This window comes from Manis javanica, chromosome 11, assembly GCF_040802235.1.
Source record: "Manis javanica isolate MJ-LG chromosome 11, MJ_LKY, whole genome shotgun sequence".
NCBI classification, from domain to species: Eukaryota; Metazoa; Chordata; class Mammalia; order Pholidota; family Manidae; genus Manis; species Manis javanica.
In genome coordinates this window covers 101067364-101076036 of record NC_133166.1, presented here as the reverse complement: position 1 = coordinate 101076036, position 8673 = coordinate 101067364, and positions in this window count along the sequence as shown.

Here is an 8673-nt window from a genome sequence, read left to right as displayed (position 1 = left end):
TCTTCACTGGGGGCTCACAGTGAGGAGTGCCGTCTGGCCCCCTAGCCTGCCCTTGGGGACAAACCCGTGGGCACTTCCTGTGGTTGTCTGGCAGTAGCTCATTCCTATGCTTTACGGTCTTGAAGGATCTGCACCATTCATCCAACCTTCATTCATTGTCCTGAAGTCATTTGAGAATTGGACAGAAGCTAAGGATTCTCTCCCCAGAAAAGGCAGGTAGAGGTTTTGCATACAGTTCAGGGGTGGGGGTCATTCTGAAACTCATCCCTGGACCTCAGGCTAAGAATGCAGGAGATAGATGATCATCTACAAACACACACACACACACCCTACCTCCCTTTCTTTCCTTTGACATGAAAAAAGAAATCAAGAGACATCCATTTGATACTAACTTTTAAGCAGAGGAGGAGTACGTACAAGATTCTGAAATGCTCACTTTTTAAAACCTGGACATTGTGGAATATTTAAGAATTTGAATGGATTGTAATAAGGTAGCATCACTGATCATGGAGAATATTTTTCTTAAAAACTTCAAGGCATGAAGTCTTTTTTCTTTTATTCTCATGAAGCCATTGCTAGCTCCATTACTTAACAACTCCCTTCAGAATATCTTTCTGAATCCCCAAAGGCATTTAAATACCCTTTCTTGGTTGTACCTTACCTGTGAAAACTAGGTCAGGTTCAATTGGTGAGTTTCTCCTTCCAGTTAAGTGAAATAATTTCAGAAGCATAGAAATCCTTGGGAAAGAACATTCCAAATGTAACAGGGCCCAGCCTCAAAGAGCACAATATCCTTCACCAAGCATCCAGGCTGCTTCAGACACTAGTTTGGTTATCTCTGGGCTTTTTGCATTTGTGATATGGCCTACTTTATTGTTGACATTTAACTTTTACTTCTGAAGTTCTCTTTTCTTTCATTCAGTGCATTTTTAGGACTTATGGATGGGATGGGAAACAGTCTCTGTGCACGATTTAATAAGTTCTATTAAATATTCTTTTCTGAATTTAAATTCTTGGGTCATTGCACGCAAATGCTGATTGACTCGTATTTTCCTGCATTCATCAGAGTTTCAGAATACAGCTCGTTTCAGCTGAAGGTGTTAGCAAACTCAGACTCAAGCACTTTATGTGTGATGGGAGGTTATTCTCACCTGCAATCAAGTGCAGAGATAAGAAGTCCAGGACTGGAATGAAGCTTCCTCAGTCATGGAAGACCCAGTCCCTCTGTCCTGTTTGCTCCACATCCTAATGTGTTGGATGCTACCTCACAGTACAATAGCTACCCAAGCTACAGGAATCATGGCTACATTCCAGTTAGCAGGCAGGAGCACAAAGGGTATACCAACTCCTTTTAAGGATGTTTCTAGATGTTGCACACAACACTGATGCTTACACCCCATTGGCCAAAGCTTAGTCAATGGCTCTATGTAGCTGCATGGCTAGCTGGAAATTTTTTTTTTTTTAAACTTTTGGTGGCCTTGTGCCAACTAATATGGGGTTTAATTACTAAAGAAGAATGGAATGGATATCAGAAATGAATAGCAATCTGCTTTAGAAGATAGTAGAGACTTCTTAGCAAGTCTAAAAGGATACAAGGAGAGCAGTAAGTACTCTTTGTAGCTATGCTGCCATCATTTAAAAAGAGTATTTTCATTCATCATGTCTGATCTTGCCATAGTGCATGTCTATCTTGACATACAATCAAAGTTTATTCTACAGGGTTTCATGAGCAATTTGACCTTTTTAAAATTTGTATTAGTTTTACCCTTGTAATCTCCATAAAGACTACTTTTCTGGCCCAGGTTTTTCTTGGTGAGGCATTCAAGAACTACCAAGGCAATACATAACAAAAATATCTGGAGAAGCAATTTAAATCTTCTGAATTATCTTGACAAAGACCAAAGGGAATCCATCCAGAGCATACTGTAGAATTTCTTAAAATCATTTTTCCCCCAAATTCTTAACATCTTACACAGACGCCACAGTAGGAACGTCCCCTAATTCCCCACAACTCTCTGCCCAGCCCAGGCATGCTGACTTCTGTATTTCTACTCCTCCCCCTCACCACCTGATCCCTCCCACTAATTACTGTCTGCCCAGTCCATTACCAAGCAATCACACCAGTCTGAGTACAACTTCTGCACCTGATCTATTAGCCCAGTTTTCCAGAAAACAATCGGGATAGATCAAATTGTCCTTAATATTCAAAAGTCTAGAAGATCCTGTGAATGCTCTCGTATTAATTTATCTAGCCTTGGACACTCATAATAAAACATATAATCCTATAACATGTGCAGTTCCAAAATCCAAAAAGCTTTGAAAACAAAATTTTCTTCTTATTTGACAGCACATCCTGACCTGAAGCATGTGAGGATATTAATAATCTCTATGTAACCCACTTAGTATGAATATTTTTACATTTCATGGAGAAATATTAGCAAGACAATATTATAAGTAATATAGTACCTTTCTAAAGTCCTAATAATCCTAAATATGAAATAAGCTGTTGAGATGAAGAATTATTTCCTGTAAAAGTGCTATATTTTATGCCTATATTTATGTAGAAATAAAATTTTTCACTTTTAATCATTTATTATACAAACATAATGTACACTAGATCATGAGGAACACGTATTCCTCAAGAAGCAAAATATGTGGTGTGTTAAGAAAAATTACTCAAAACCTGAAACTAGGCACACAGGAAAAAATTTTCAGTGGCTTACTGAATATTATCTAGCAGACCTTTCTGGTATTGGTGTGTAATTTTGATTGACTTTCTATTAACTAGGCTTTTTTACAACTCAGTAAGAGTAGAGGTTAAATTTGTAGAAAATGGCTAGGAAAGCAAGTTATTCTTTTCTGAGAACAATACAAATGATTCCTGATCATAGCAAAGCAAATACATTTTGTTCAATAGAGATTCAATTAATTTCCATCAGTTAGAAAAGCTGATGCCGAATATTACAGTTTACTGCCTTGTAGGATATTAACCAGTTTTACATCTATTAGAAAAGTCATTTCAAAATACCTTTGATTGACAGACTATATAAATCTGTTTCTCAAATTCTTTGCTGAGTAAAATCTTTGGCATGTATTCATTTTATATTTACCTAAGTGACATGTTAACTTTTTGAAAATTATACTTTAAAAGGTGCTTGCACTCATATTAGTTGAGCAAAGGTAAGGTATGGAAAAACCATAAAAGCAGTAAACGAGTTATCAGTATGGATTTGAGGGACTGTGTTCTCGTCATTTATCCTGTGTTGCTCTTCATTCAGCAGACATTTCTGTTTTGCACTGTGGAGTGCAGAGGAAGGGAATATAAACACACGAGGTGTTGATAGAATCAGGACCTGAGGACCACCTTTCGAATAAGCCCACTGACCATCTCAGAGAGACCTGGGTGTCATCGTCCCTAGGCCACAAGCATCCTCCAGAGGACACGTCAGCAAGCCACAAGTCCACCTTTCCCCTCACCCCTCCCCTCAAAGAGCCTGCCAAAGCCCTGGCCATAAAAAGCCTCTTGACCGGTTAGACACCCTCTTTCCTTTGGTCTGCTGGCCAGGAAAGGGGGGGCCCTCTCACGTTCAGCAATAAACCTGCCTGGACTGCTGAGTTCGCATCCCCTCTTTCATCTCTCCCCTCTTTTTCTTTAATCTATCCCCTCTATCCCTTTCATATATGGTGCCGAAACCCCCGAGCGGGAAGCCGAGAGCAGGGGCTCTTTTGCAGCCTAGGAAGCAGCTCATCCCGGGCTAATGCCCAGATCCTGAGAGCCTCCTGTGTCTCACCCCGTTTCCCTTCCCTCCCTCACCCGACACCCCCTCTCGAACTCCAGTCCAGGGACCATCTTGCCAGACCTCAATCTATGCATCCACCTCCCGCTATTAATCCACTGCAGTTCCCAGGAGGGTAACATTTTGGCCTCTCATCGGCTTTGTCTTGGCGCCAGGAGAGTTGGTCTGGGTCCCCTTTCCTTCATCCTTTCCCTTCCTCTGTTCTCCGGTTCTTCCTCTCTGTCCCCTCTGAGGACACCATAAGGGGACCTCCTGCACTCAGACTTGGGGGATGCTTTCTTTCAGGGTGCAGGAAATCTGGGTCCAGGAGCCTCCGGCTGGGAAAGTGATCGCGGGGAGACGTCCCTGTGGGGTGCTTCCCAAACCCCGGCCACCCTTTCTCACCCTCCCACAACGGGCAATTCTCCCTCAAAGACATCGGGAGACACCCGCTCAGCTGTCTCCTATGTGATCTTTCCCAATAGGGATTTAATGGAGACGTTAAACCAAAAACACCTGTCTTTTACTCTACTTCCATGTGGCCTCAATATAAACTTAATGGGTCACACTGGCCAGCTGAGGGCAATTCCTATTTCCAAATTCCCTGAGATCTTATAACTTTCTCCAGAGGACTGGCAAAAGGTCAAAGGTTCCCTAAATCCAAGTCTTCCCCCTCCCTAAGCACCCTTCCTTTTGTTTTTTTTTTCTCTTCTTTTTTCTCCCAGTTGCCTGCCTCAGCCCAGGCAAATTTCCTGACTAGTTAGTGGTCTCCCCAGGTACCTCAACTTCCTATTGTCCCCGGACCCCCGGGAGGCCTGCAGGGCCCAAACACCCCTTTACACCCTTTGCTGACTCTACGAGCTCGGGTGAGAGCCGAACAGAAGCCCCCTGAAGTTCTCCTCACCAAACAAAGACCCCCCTACCTGACACCATCGCGGCTTTACCCCGCTCCTCCCTCCTCTGACACCCTCCACCTTCTCCTCCCCCCCAACCCCCCGCCCCAGCAGCCTCAGCAAAATCCAAATCCCTTCCCCACTGTGGGCTTCCCCTGAACACCCCTCCCTCCTCCTCTGATGCCCTCCCGCAGGGGCGCCTCTTCTAGCCCAAGCCCACCCACCCCCACCCAGCCTCAAACACGCTCTCGCACTCCCGCTTCCCCCCCCACCAGTACCTCCCCAGACCGCGTCCTGCCCTCTCCTACCCCTCTGAGGTAGAAGGCACCGAAAGGTCCATTTGTGTTCATGTCTCCTTTTCAATTAATGATCTGGAGTGTATTGAACAGAAGATGGGTCCTCCTCAAAAAAACCCTGATAAATGCAACCGTGGGGTCTAGGGAAACTACCCAGGGGGCAGGTGAACACCCAGCCCTCTTTACAAACCGCCTTTCAGAGGCCGTGATCAAATACATGAACACCAGCCCTAACTGCCCTGAGGGCCTTACTCCCCTACACCTCCGCTTCATTGCCCAGTCTTACCCAGATATTCATGACAAGCTCCAAAAATAAGAAATTGGACCCAAACACCCCAGAAAGAGCTTGTAGACCTTGCCTTTAAAGTTTTCAACAACTGAGATAAGGAACAAAAAAACTCAGAAAAACAGGCTAAAACCAAATATCAGATTCTGGCCTCCCTAGTTCGACCTCCTGCTGACAAGCCTGCAAAAGGCTCCACCCGACACCTGCCCGGCAACTATTTTCCGCTGTGGCAGTCGGGGCACTGGGGCAGGAGCTTGCCCTGACCCCAGGCCTCCCACAAAGCGGTGTCCGCACTGCGCACAGTGGGGTCCTGGAGAATGAATTGCCTTCTAGGGAAGTCAGCCCCTCTCTTGAGTTCTGTCCCCTCCGGGCGACCGGACACATCTAGAGAGGACCTGCGGCCCTCAAGGCCTTGTCTTCGGAGACCGATTGACGCGGCCCAGATGCCAAGGCCCCCCGACATCAGCGGATCCCCGGGGAACAGTGGTGGTGGCAGGAAGTCAGGGCACAGAAGCCAGCCTGTCTGTGCTGACTGAATATTCGGGGCCTTCGCTCCCTCCTCTGTCTTGGTTGTTGGAATGAAAGGCTTAATAGAAACACCAGCCCAGACCCCTCCTTTATATTGTTCGTTGGTCAGTATTACTTTCCCTCACCCCTCTCTAGTGATCCACTGCCCACCCCCTTCTGGGAAGAAGTATCCTCCACCACATGGGGGCGGGCGGGCGGCCTTGATTGATATGCTCCCAGAGGGAAGCTGCTACCCCGGAGGGGACCAAAGTAGTAAAATTCTTATGTTAATTTTGCAGATTTACCCAGAGGATTGATAAGATACTTTTCCACCTCCGGATGGTACTGCTAAAAATTAATTGATTTAAAGGCAAGAGCTTGTAAAAACTGGGCAGTCCAAAACTTCCAGAAATTCACTTCCACTCGAAATGTTTCAGTTTTCTCCCATTATTTCAATGAAAGTTTTACTATTTCTAGTCCTCATATTCAACAATTCATTCTTAATCTCCTTGTCAAGTTTATTTGCTCCAGAACAAAAAATACAACTCCAAATGTTGCTCAGAAGAGGATTTCAATCCACGCCAACGCTGATGAAGACGCACATCAGCAGCCCCGCACCTTGGTCGCCGCCTCCTCTCCTGCCCCTTGTCCATGTCTGCCTCTGCTACCACGGCTCTGTGACCCCTCCTCTCCGTGACAGCAAGGCACTGCTGGACCCACAGGCAGGGACAACGCGCCTACTCAGCAGGAAGTAGTTACAGAAGAGTGACCGACACCCACTTTTCCTTGAAAGATTTCAAGGGTCCACATTCCTTGAAGGGTGAATGAGGTGGAGCAGAGACATGGGACAAGCATCGTGATTAACTTTTCCTGCCTATGATGAAAAATGCTGAGTTATAAACAGTATAGTAAGAACAGGAGGAACTCCATCTTAAGGCTAAGATTCCATTTTAAAAAGCGGAGAATTGAGAAGATGCCTAGCATATTCTCTGGTGGTCAGACAATAGCCCAACAGCCTGTCTTAAAGCAGAGCAGGCAATCTTAGCTGATAGGTCCCCACCTCTTCGGCTGAGCTCTACAAAGGGACCTCCAATCTCTCAACCTTGCCCCTAGCTGCCTGCTCCAGTATGTTGATGACCTCTTGCTTTGCAGCCCCTCAAAAAATGATGCCCAAAGTCCTACACTATCTCCCCCTCCTTAGGTTCCTGGGGGGAAAGTGATACCTTGTCTCAGAACACCAAGCTCAGCTAGTACAGCAAAAGGTCGCTTACCTTGGTCTTGACCTCACCCCTACCACGCACTGCATACCCACCTTTCAAAAATAACTATTAATCATCTCCCTTTCCCCACCACAAAGCAAGAGCTTCTTTCCTTCCTAGGGTTTCTTAGCTATTTTAGACTCTGGATCCAAAATTTCTCACTCATTGCAAAACCCCTTTAGGAGGCCTCCCACAGGGATCCCCAAGAGAGGGTGCCAGAGAGAAACTTAATTCCTGCTTCTTTCTGGGCTTTTAAGTGAGCCCTCCTCAACGCACCTGCTTTGCTAATTCTAACAAACCTTTCTTTTCTTAACCAGCAAAAAGGGACCAGTTTTAGGACTACTCGCACAATCAGCTGGGGACTCCTTCTAGCCTGTAGCCTGTTTTGTCCAAACAACTCAACCTTGCGATAAAAGGCTGGCCTCTCTGCTTACAGGTCCTGGCGTCACCTGTGCTCCTTATGCCCAAAGCCCAAAAATTGCCCCCCTCCAGCCCCTACAGGCACACTCCTCACACAGCCTCTCTGACCTTCTCAGCCACTGGGCTCTAACCCTTCTCTCCCCAGGTGTTACACTCTCAGCTTCTACAACCCTCACCTTCTACCCCTCGGGGCCCCATTCTCCTTTTTCACCTTCCTCCTTCTTTTCCTTCCCTGCTTAACTATTCCAAAGATTTTTACAGGATCGAATGGCAGCCATCTCCCAGGCAACTACTCAAGAACACCTCCAAACGGACTTCCTGCTTCAAAATATCAGAAAACCTCTTTCATCACCCTCCTCTCAGCAGGTAGCAGCCAGGAAAACAATGCTGACCCATCTCCCTATACCCTTTAGAGCAGGAATGATAGAATCCCGACCTGAGTACAGCTTTTCAAGTAAGTCCACCCACCATCTCAGACAGACCTAGGTGTCATCTTACCTGGGCTACAAGCATCCTCTAGAGGACACGTCAGCGAGTCACAAGCCCACCTTTCCCCTGACCCCTCCCCTCAAAGAGCCCACCAAAAACCCTGGCCATAAAAATCCCCTTGACCTGTTAGGGACCCTCTTTCCTTTGGTCAGCTGGCCAGGCCAGAGGGGGCCCTCTCAGTTTCAGCAATAAACCTGCTTGGACTGGTGAGTTCGCATCCCCTCTCTTCTTCCAAGTGTAACCCCTCTCCTGGAGTTGTTAACAGTCTAGGGTGGGAGAAAGACATGAACAAATCATTATAAAGGAATAATAATGGATGAGGAAGGCAATAACATTTGAAATCTTGCTGTGTCTTTACACTTTATTATTAAAACTAACATTTTTTTTTGTAGGAATTTTGCCCCCAATTTTCTAATGGGGACATGGACAACCAGCTAATTGCTACAGTGCTCATGAGCAAGGTGCTATGGGAGCCCCAAAGCAATTTTACACGCTTTAATTCCTGAGATCAAAGCCTTGCCCCCAATCCTCTCGATTCGTTTGGTTCACTCTAGACTCAGCCCAAATCCTACCCCAGAATAGGAAGCTGGGTGCAGGCCTGGGAAATGAGGACCATGTGTTGTAGGACTTGGGAGTTCTTCTCAGACTGGGCATCAGTCAGGGACCAGCTCCTCGTTGGGAAGTGTGGGTAAAATTGCAATATTTCCAGAATTCTCTCATCTGGCTTTAGTGCACCTCCATGCAATG